Source organism: Triticum dicoccoides, chromosome 5B, assembly GCF_002162155.2.
Source record: "Triticum dicoccoides isolate Atlit2015 ecotype Zavitan chromosome 5B, WEW_v2.0, whole genome shotgun sequence".
NCBI classification, from domain to species: Eukaryota; Viridiplantae; Streptophyta; class Magnoliopsida; order Poales; family Poaceae; genus Triticum; species Triticum dicoccoides.
The window spans coordinates 595,173,787-595,184,630 of record NC_041389.1 but is presented as its reverse complement, the minus strand read 5'-3'; the positions used below and the strand labels follow the sequence as shown (position 1 = coordinate 595,184,630).

Here is a 10,844-nt window from a genome sequence, read left to right as displayed (position 1 = left end):
AACAGATCGGGAGGCAGAGAGGATCCACCCTCCCGATGCAGTTGCTCGTTGCCAGCTCGTCGGATCTGCTCTGGCCTTCACCCTGCGCCTCCCCGCCGTTCCTTCCCTCGCCGGGATACCAGCGCCGCCGACCGCCTACCGCCTGCCTCGACCCGACGAAATCGAGAGGCATCAACTGTTGCGCCCCTGCATCGAAGCTTGCCAGAAGCAGGTCGCTGACCGCTGGCCTCTCTCCTCCATCCTCCCTCGTTCTAGAACGGGAGGAGCCGGCTAGGTGGAGGCGCTCCAGCGTCGGGCGGAGCCCTCCTTGTGAGCCGCAGGAGGGGCTGGCGAGGGAGCTCAGCCTCCACCTCCTGGTGCCTCAAGCTCCAGCGTGCTCTCCCGGGTGCGTGGACGAGGGCGCCGACAGCAGGCGGCTCGATGTCGATGCGGGGCAAGGGTCGATGCGGCGATGTGAAGAGGTTTGCGGCGACGTGCGACGGCACGGAGCAGATGGGAGTTCCAGTGGCGGTGCGGCAGTTTGTGCGGCGGCCCATCCCACGGTCGGACCTGGCTTGGCGTGCAGCGGTGGTGCGGAGGTGCGGTGGTGGAGAAGGAGAGAAGAAAAAATAAGAGGAAGAAGAGAGAACTTACATGTGGGTCCCACATGTAAGTTAACGGTCAAACAAAACAGTCAAACAAACAGAATGTTTAGGAGTGGGTCCGACATGTCAGAAAACGGCTTAAATCGCTAACAACGAGCATTTTGTGTTTTTTGAAACAGCCGACCCCTAACTTGGTAGTTATCAACAAAAAAGATAAATTTGGTAATTTTTTAAAATCTTAATCTGTAAAGTAGTAGTTTTATGCTATTTACTCATCTTTCCTTATTGAAGATATTGGCTCGAAACTCGGCTCGGAGTTAAGAATTGTTGGATCGCTTTTTGTTGTTCGACTACATATTTACTAGTGGATTATGGTCATAGCGTTCGTGGTAGGTTAGTGGCGATAATACTCTCACAAGCTTGGAGAGGTTAACTTAGGTCAGTCAGTCGTATGAAACATTAACTATATTTTCTTTGTGTGAATACGACATTCATGTAGGAATAAGAGGAAATAGCTAATGAGATTTTCGCACAAAAATTAGTTGTTAATGGGGGCGGCAATGCTACACGTACAAACAGTTTACAGGCTTTTATAGGATGAGTTAGTTTTCATTGGCCAACAGGTGAGCGGAACGGTCCACCCCCTGAAAATCAGGGGGAGAGAGCTTTGTGATTGGTTGTTAGATGAAAATAGTTTACAGGCTTTTACAAATTTTTGTATGTCTAGCATTTTTGTAATGGGGGTGAGACAGAATTGACGTGGAAGCGTACGTACTTAAAATCAGAAACCGACTAGTTTGACAAATTCTCAACCTAGCTAGAAGGTCTAAAAACCAAAAAGACGAATTTGCTATGCAAACAGCCGCTCCAAAAGGACATTATTAGAATGTTCTCGTGCTACTAAAGAATTAGTTTTCGTTGCGCAGAATTCGCATTTTATACTTCGTGCATTAGAATTCTCCAAGGACACACCAAAGTGATTACGGAAAGGGGTTAACCCATGTAGAAAATAATAGAGGGACAATTGTTGTCGTTTACATATTATACCGAAAACAACTATGTAACATAGTGGAATTAAACGCTTCAAAATTCCTTGAATGAATGTCATTCACACAATTCTTCAATTGAAATCAAATGAAAAAACAAAAGGCCCAAAGTACATTCACATCATCACATAGAAAAAATAACATGAAACCATATCATTATTATTATGCCAACTGGGATCCAAATCCAAATCAAAACAAAATCATCATTTGCAAAAACAAAAATCAAAATAAAATCATGAGCATGAGATGACCTAGTCCTCATTAAAAGGGTCGAGGACGTGTCCCGCAAAGACGACTGTGCCGGTCGCCTCCTCCACTATAAAGTACGCAAACGGATGGTCAGCTAGGAAATCCACCGGAGGAGGTGGCGATGGCGGCATTGCACAACATCCAGCTGCAACATGCATTAATGTGGAGGCTGCAGCTTCAGTGCCTTCCTCGTTTACCTCGATGACCGCCTTGTGGATGACGTCACTCTGGACCATGTCAGACAGATCGGCCTGGTCGCTGAACGGCAACTGAAGCCCCAGCTTCTTGAGAACGGTGACGAGGCTGTTGTGGAAGGACAGCTTGAATTTGGGCAGCCGGAACTTCCTAACGTCGATCTTCTCCTCGGGCAGGTGCTTGGTTGAGATGCTATCATGTCGACCAGGTTGAGATGCTATCATGTCGACCAGGCTCTGCAAGCCGTCGAAGGCATCTGGAAGAAAGATGCACATAGAAAACTGCGTACGCTTGTTACGATCGGCGCGCCACGCTGTCAACAGGTTAGGAAGATGTAATGCATGAGTGTGACCCGCGAATGAAATGATCGTGACTGTGAATGGACAAACGGATTACCTTGCGCTTGAGCCATTCGGTACCGGAGTTTGAACACCTTGAACCCTTCGTGCACCGCGATGAACTGGGAAGTCCAGCTCTTCATGAATGGCACTTCGACGGTGCGGCGGGTGGAAGGGTTTGTTGGCGGTGTCCTCCTTGTCGAAGGGCTTCTCCCACTTGCCCTTGAAGTACATGGCGTTGCCGAGCACGACGCGGGTGAGCGGCGTTATGGATCCCGGGCGAAGGACGGAGCCGATCAGGTTACCCGTGACCTGCGCGACCCACGCGTTGATCTGGCCCCGTGCCGCCTCGGGATCGTTGCGGAAGTCGACGGTGCTGGCATCGGCCTTGTACGTGCTCACGGCGGCGTGGCGGTAGGCTGGCTTCAGCGGGCACGCGAGGTCGGTCCACACGCCATATGCAAACGCGACGCGCGGCCCGCCGGACTCGGAGTGGTCTTTGAGCGCGTCCTCCGCCACGCGGGAGAGGAACTCGTCGAGCGCGGCGCGAGACGGCGCGCCGAGGACGCCCAGGATCTCGTCAAGGGTGGCGCCCCGCGCGCCGGCGGCCAGGAGCGCGAGCGCCGCGTAGATGGACAGCGGCGAGAGCACCAGGTTTCTGTCCGCGTTGTCGTCGGCGAGGCGACTCGCGAGGCTGGCAGCGAGCGCCGCCTGGCCGCCGGAGCAGGACTGCGTTGTGTCCCTCGTCGCGTCCATCGCTTGCTTTCGGGATGGAGAGACAATTCTTCTCCTTGATGCACGCTAACAAGAATCGGCTCCATCCGTAAAAAAAAAAAACAAGAATCGGCTCCATTTATGCTCGGTGATTGCTAGGCATATATACGTGACAAGTTTCAGTTCTCGAATCGAAAGGGAAAAATCTGAGACAAAAAATCATTTGCTTCCTTTTTATCAATGGAAAGCATGCCAATTTTCTAATTAATGATGAGATTCTGTGACGCATACTATGTTTTTTTATATTTTTTTCTACTCACTTTAAGTTTATTTTTCAACTGTTATATTGTCAATTGTCTAGGTTGTCTCAGCTTAGGAAAGCTCAAATCTAAATGATATGTCTGCACATTCCGCAAAGAAATTATTTGCTGACCCTAAAAAATCATTTGCTTCCTTTTTTCAATGGAAAGCATGCCAACTTTTTCTAATTAATGTTTAGCTTTCCCAATAGGTAAACATTTACAACCCGTGCGCCGGCAGAACGCGCAGCCGGTCACGTCGCAAGTGTTCGATCTACAGGTCTTACTTCTATCCCACGTCCTCCTGCGTCCAGTTTTTTTTTCCTTTTTCCTCTTTGGAAAAAGTCTAAAACAAACCTTAAACTTGTAGACGAAAGCTAAATCGAACCCTGGACTTGTAATCCTGGAAATCAGCACACCGAACTCTTCAATTCCGGTCTATTTTGAACCGTGAGGTTATAATTTGCTTTTTTTAGGGGTAAAAACCACTTTATTCATCATAATCCACATGGTGTGGGACGCGTCCTTGGTCATGGGACAGACCAAACCAAACGTGACGATCAGGACCTCTAGAAAGGGAAAATTTCGCTAGACTATATGCTTCATAATTTACAGCACGACTCTCGAACCTAAAGATACACTGAAACTCGGTAACTTTAAGGTTTATCTCGCTTAAGATTGCTTCAAATCGCCCTTGCGGTCGCGTGTTCATGCCCTGCACCATCTGTTTGCAATCTGAGGAAACCACAAATTTCCTGACATGCAAATCTTCCGCCAGGGAAAGAGCTTCACGGCAAGCTACTGCTTCCAGCGTGGCTGGATCAAAGCTTCCCTCGTTTACTAAGGCCGAACTACCCATGTAGTTGCCCGCTTCGTCTTTGCACACAGCAGCTGCAGATCCTCCTCGTGATCGCACCCCCGCGTCGACATGGATTTTGCAGAAGCCCGGTGGTGGTCTTTTAGGTTTCTGTTGACGTACGGCTGGGGCTTGATTGTTTGGAACAACTCGACTTTGTGAATTACCAAGAATCCCTAGTTCATCAACGAACCTCTGAACAAAAAGATGTGTTGCTAGAGGGCTCTGGAAGATCCCTTTGTGGGTTGCCTTCCGTCGAGCATACCAAATCGACCAGAGAGTTACAACCATCTTGACAAATTTCTCGTGGGGGAGCACCTCCATCAGACTAAATAACCATTGCTTGGCATGAGGTTCTGTTGTGGTCGTGATTTTATGTGTGATATCCTCTTCTGACAAAGCCCAAATGCTTCGCGATGATGAACACTCCAGTAGCGAATGACGCCATGAGTCTTGGTTTCCACACAATCCACATCGGTTAGAATCTGCCATGTGTCTGTGAGCACGGACATCATTTGTAGGCAGAGACTGTTTAGCTAATCTCCACATGAACATATGAATCTTGCCCGGGACTTTCGTCTTCCATAACGACTTCCACGCACCCTGCTCCGCAGAGGAACTAGATGACCCTGCATTACTCTCGAGCCAATCCTCTCTTCTCTGTCTCGTGGCCACAAGCATGTTATAAGCTGACTTGACTGAGAAAATACCATGTTTATCAAAGTGCCATGCCCAGAAACCTGGTATATTCCGTGTGCACAACGGAATGCCCATAATCACCTGAACGTCCATTGGCATGAACGTTGCAACAATGCGCTGCTTATTCCATGAAGCCGTTGTGTGAACAATTAATTCAGAGATCATAGTTGGCCTATCGTGTGAGAGGCACCAGTACGGGCGGAGCATTTCATCTCGTGGCATCCAGTTTTGTGACCATATTTGTGTCGTCTCCCCATTGCCAATTCTTCTTATCAGTCCTTGTTTCAGGACATCTCTCCCTTCTATAATTGCTCTCCACACTTGGCTCGGGTGGCTACTCAAAGTCGCATCGAGGAAATCGGACGACGGGTAGTATATACTCTTTAGCAGGCGGGAGCTTAATGTCTCTGGGTTCTGGAGAATCCTCCATGCCTGTCTGGCTAACATCGCCAAATTGAATAACTCAAAATCTTTGAAGCCCAGACCACTTAATCCCTTCGGCTGAGTCATAGCTTTCCAGGACACCGTGGTTTCCGTTTTCCTTCTTTACTTCCCCACCAGAACTTCCTTATTAACATGTTTAGGTGTTCATATAAACCCCTTGGCAGCTTAAAACATGACATTGAAAAGACAGGGACTGCTTGAGCAACTGATTTCACTAGCACTTCCTTACCCGCAGATGACAAGGTGCTCTCGATCCACCCTTGAACCTTGATCCACAAACGGTCCTTTAGGTATTTAAAAGCCCCATTTTTGGAGTTAACAATGTCATACGGCATTCCCAGGTACTTCTCGTTTAGGGTTTCATCTGGCACATGCAATATATCCTTGATTTCTTGTCTCACGGAGTCTGGTACCCCCTTGCTGACAAAAACTGAGGATTTTGAGTAGTTTATACGTTGCCCAGTGGCCTGACAGTAAGTATCAAGAACATGGTACACCTCATTAGCTCCCACACCGTTTGCCTTGAAAAACAGCAGGCTGTCATCAGCAAATAGGAGGTGGTTTACTAGTGGCGCCGTTAGCGCTACCTGTAGCCCACCCAAATTGGATGACTCACTCTTGGATTTTAAAAGGCACGACAGGCCCTCTGCTGCTAACAAGAACAAGTATGGAGATATCGGGTCCCCTTGTCTAATCCCTCTTGAAGGTGTAAAGCTACTGAGCTTCTTGCCATTGAACAAAACTGCAAACTCAACAGTTGTTACCATACCCATAACGATGTTTACCCATCTTTCAGTAAAGCTCAACTTCAACATTATAGCCCTTAAGTAAGGCCACTCCACCATGTCTAGTTTCAAAGCACAAGATTGATTTTTCTTTGCCTTGTTCATCTTCATAAAATGCAAACACTCATAGGTTGTGATGATGTTATCTGTGATCAACCTGCCTGGGACAAAAGCGGATTGCTCCACTGATATGATGTCAGGCAAAACTAGCTTCAATCTGTTAGAGATAACTTTGGAAGCAATCTTGTACAACACGTTACACAAGCTTATTGGCCGAAACTGGGACAGTAGTGTTAGATTTTTTACCTTTGGTATGAGAACCAAAATCGTCTCATTGATGCATTTCGCAGATTCAGTTCCTTCTGCTATTTTCAAGACCACCCTTGTTACATCGTCACCACAAATTTCCCAATGATGTTGAAAGAAATGCGCTGGATAACCATCCGGTCCTGGAGCCTTAATTGGGAACATTTGAAACAGCGCAGTTTTCACTTCATCCTTACTGTAAGGAGCATTCAACATGTCGTTCATTGTCTGTGTTACTTTCACCGGTACCATATCAATGACCTGCTGCATGTTTTGGACTCCCTCCGATGTATACAGGTTTTGATAAAAGAAAGTGGCCATGTTCTCCATCTCATTCACATTATCGGTGAGCTCCCCATTCGATTTCTGCAAAGCCTTGATTTGATTCTTTCTCCTTCATCGGCTCGCTTGAAGATGAAAAAAGTAAGTGTTTTTGTCCCCGTGCATGAGCCACTCCAGCCTAGCACGTTGCCGCCATATCATCTCCTCACGGTGATATAATTCTGTTAACCTGTCGATTATTTTTATTTCTGCATGCAGCGGACCCGATCTGCTTGGGATCCTGCACATCTCCTGTAGCTCACTGCTGAGGCGCCGAATCTCCTGTCGCACATTCCCAAAGTGCATCTTGTCCCATGAAGTCAAATCAGTTGAGAGGGACAACAGCTTGTCGCATAGGTCGTGGACAGATTCCCCTGGGGCGCGAGCCCATGCATGCTCCACCAGCGGCGTGAGGCCCGCATCTCTCTCCCAGGCTATTTCGTATTTAAAAGACCGTGTGCCCCGATTGCATGCAGCCTCATGCACGTACTCGACGTAGATAGGAACGTGATCACTCGTTGCGGCAGTTTTGTGTTCCAGGCTTGCTGTGGGGAAAGCAATCATCCATGCTGGGTTAGCCACCGCGCGGTCAAGTCGTACTCTTGTGTATGTCCCCCCGGTCACCTTCTTCTCAAAAGTCCATGTGTTTCCCGTGTAGCCTATGTCCGAGAGGCCGCACGTGTCCAAGGCGTCTCTGAATGCCTCCATCTGAGCTTGGCTTCTCTGGCCAACACCGTCATGTTCATGCGCCTGGATTACCTCGTTGAAATCACCCAATACTAGCCAAGGTATATCATTTGCGCCTACTATACCCCGGAGCATATCCCATGTTTTGTATCGTTCATTTACTTGAGCCTCTCCGTAGATGAATGTCACTCTCGTTTTGGAGTCAATGAGTTCATCCATCATAGCATCGATATGATAGCGAGAATAACCAACAACTTCGAGCTTTATTTCATCGTTCCAAAAAGATGCCTAATCCACCACTTCTTCCTGAGCTACTCACCGCAAAACTCTTATTATAGCCTAAAGAACCGTCCATACTCTCTACTCTAGAGCCCTCTAATTGGGTTACAAGGATGCATAACACAGAGGGGGCAAATTGCCTCGTTAGATCACGAAGCTCTTGAACTGTCGCGGGTTTGCCAGCTCCGCGACAGTTCCAGCAGAGGAGACTCATTGCGCTCGACGCGGCCCCACTAGAGGGCCCGCCGTACGCGCATCAGAGTTTTTAGTTGATGTTGAAATCTTCCCGTCAGCTGAGTCACTCAGAGTCTGTGTGTTTAACTTGTTTCTTTTTGGTTCCTGATTGGCCGAAGGACTTAAAGGACCTTCCGGAGGCGGAAGAAGCATGAGCTTATCTGCCTTCCCCTTAGTTGCATCTTTGATTGTATTTGCCTTCAGATCTGACCCTGCTCCCCTCTTCCTGTTACCATCAGCGTCTTGCATGGTGACATCCAAACCCTGGGCCACAGCTTCAAGATCTTCAGCATCATCTGTGCTACTGTGTCCATATTGCCCTCGGCCCCGGCCACTTCCAGAGCGACCAGAACGGCCTCTCCCTTGGCCTCCTCTTGTGTTGCCTCCTTCTGATTGGGATCTCCCTTCACCGGGACCTCTACCCGGACTTCTGAACCATGTTGCCTTAAGATCTTTGTACACCAATGCTTTTTGGGGGTGAACTCCATCACCACATTCTTTGGAAAAATGCCCCAGGTACCCGCAGACCGCACACCAATCGGGGAGACGCTCATATTTCACCCTGAATATAAGTCGCTGAACTGTGTCCTTCTTCTTGATTACTAGGGACACTGCATTCTTGAGGGGTTTAGTGACATCGATTTTGACACGTACCCTGCCGAAGTTCCCCTCAAAATCATGCGAGCTCGGCTCAGCATATATGAACTCGCCGACTGTTGATGACAGAGCCTTAATCTTGGAGAAGTAACCCTCCGGGAAGTCATGAATCTGGATCCAAATATCAACCTTATTGAGCTCTATCGTCGACGGCTTAGTAAGGCCATCATATGGTGCGGGTACCACCATCTTCCCTTTGTATGCCCATGGCCCGTCCTCCATCACACGCTCCCAGTCGCCCAAGCAGCCAAACTGCATTGTATACAAGTTCTCTTCTAATGGCTTGATCTTCACTACCTTTGCCAGATCCCATGCCACTCGCATGTTCCTATAGAACCAATACTGGTTGTAACTTTTCTCGGTATGAACCCTAGCAATGATCATCCAGCGTGAGGTTATAATTTGCTGACGTGGCAGGGGCTGGCTGGACATTAGGACGAATTGGGCTGGCCCATTAGCACAGTCGCTCGCTTGCTCTACTCTCTTTAGTTTTTTTCGTTTTTCTTTCTTTGTTTTTCATTTTCGTAAAAATAATAAATTCTAGTTTACATTTTCGTAATGACAATACACACTTTTTAGAACTACAAGTACCCACTTTGTCTTCCCCTAAGGGGTTCTCACTTGTCTTAGGAGTGACAAAAAATACCAGCAAACGCAAAAATAAGTTACACGTTGGAGGAGTTGAACTCAGGACAACACACTAGCAAAGACCGCACCTAACCAGTAACCCCGACGGCTGCTAGCGATTATAGACAGGGCTTCATTTTAAAAAACTAACAGAAGCGTTCATATATGAAAACATTCCTGATTTTTTTAAATATTTCTGAAACAAAATGTGCGCAATTTTGAAATACCCATTATTATTTTTTAAAGCAAATAATTCAAGAAATTCCATTTTTTAAATGTGACATGGTAACATTTTTTCCAAACACGTGTATTACATTTTCTTAATGATAATAAATATTTTACAAAATTATAGAACATTTTATTTCATTGCGTATTTTTTAAAAAACAATCAGGTTTGAAAATAATTCCCTCGAGAACCACGGCATAGCCGGGATGGTAGGCATGGGCTGATGCATGCCTGCCCGCCTGGGTTTGAGCCTCCGTGCTCGCAATACCAGCGCGTACTCACCTAATTCTTCTATAAAAGTAAACCGAGGGATTCTTCCCCTCCGGTCTCGAATAATAATAATAATAATAATTCCCTCAAAAAACAAAAAAAGGGAACAAAAAACTGATATTGTTTTCAAAAAATGGTTCTTTTGTCAAAATATTCGGAATTTGATGAAAAAGTTTGCGCTTTAAAGAATGTTTGGCGATTTAAACAAAATACGTTTAAAAATGTTGCTCTCAAAAAATGTTTTCAATGCCGACTTTGCGGTCTGTTATTAACTATGTTTGAGCTTCGAATTATATATCACTAACAGCTATGTACTCAGGTGGCTGGCTGGTGGAGGGCGGCAGCGCCTAGTCGCAAGTTCAATACCCCGAAGTGTCTACTTTTGTTTTTACGTCGCGCCTTATAGAAACGAATTAAAGAAAAACATTGCTTCACGCCCGATGGGCCGGCCCAATCGCGTCTGCAGCCAGCAATCCCGGTATTTGATCTGCGCGTCCACAATCCCTGTTTGGAAACGTTCTTAGGGTTTAAAATAGACTGGGATTGAAGAGTTTGATGTGCTGATTCCCGGGATTACAAGTTCAGGGTTCGATTGGGCTTTTACCTACAAGTTTAAGGTTTATTTTGAACTTTTCCCTTCCTCTTTCCCCGGCAAGCACCATCGGCCAGTGGGCTCGCGCCCAGCTGCGCGACCGTCGCGCCCGTTGCTAAGCAGCATTAAAACCCAATCCCGCTGCCTTCTTGCTGCAACCTCATCGCCATGGCCACGCCCGTCGCCATGGATGCGCACTCGTGCTGCTCATGTCGCCATAGCCGCGCGTGATGGGGCGTGGAAGAGGCGGCGGGTGCAGACCTCAGGGACGACGCAAAGATGACTTGCGGTGTTGTGTTGGGAGAAGGCCGGGCCGGCGAGGCTAGCCGGGAGGAGTTGCGTTTCTGACGTGCTGCAACCGGCGATCGTGGAAGCTACCACCGGTAACTTTTTTGCTGCAATCATTCAAAATTAGCACGAACCCGTGATGGCGATG

General features: G+C 47.5%; 1 pseudogene; it reads right to left on the bottom strand.

Moving 5' to 3' along the window:
• Positions 1 to 1,881: 1,881 nt before the first annotated feature.
• The window catches only part of LOC119308048, a 10,305-nt pseudogene continuing 1,342 nt past the window's right edge, over positions 1,882 to 10,844 (bottom strand).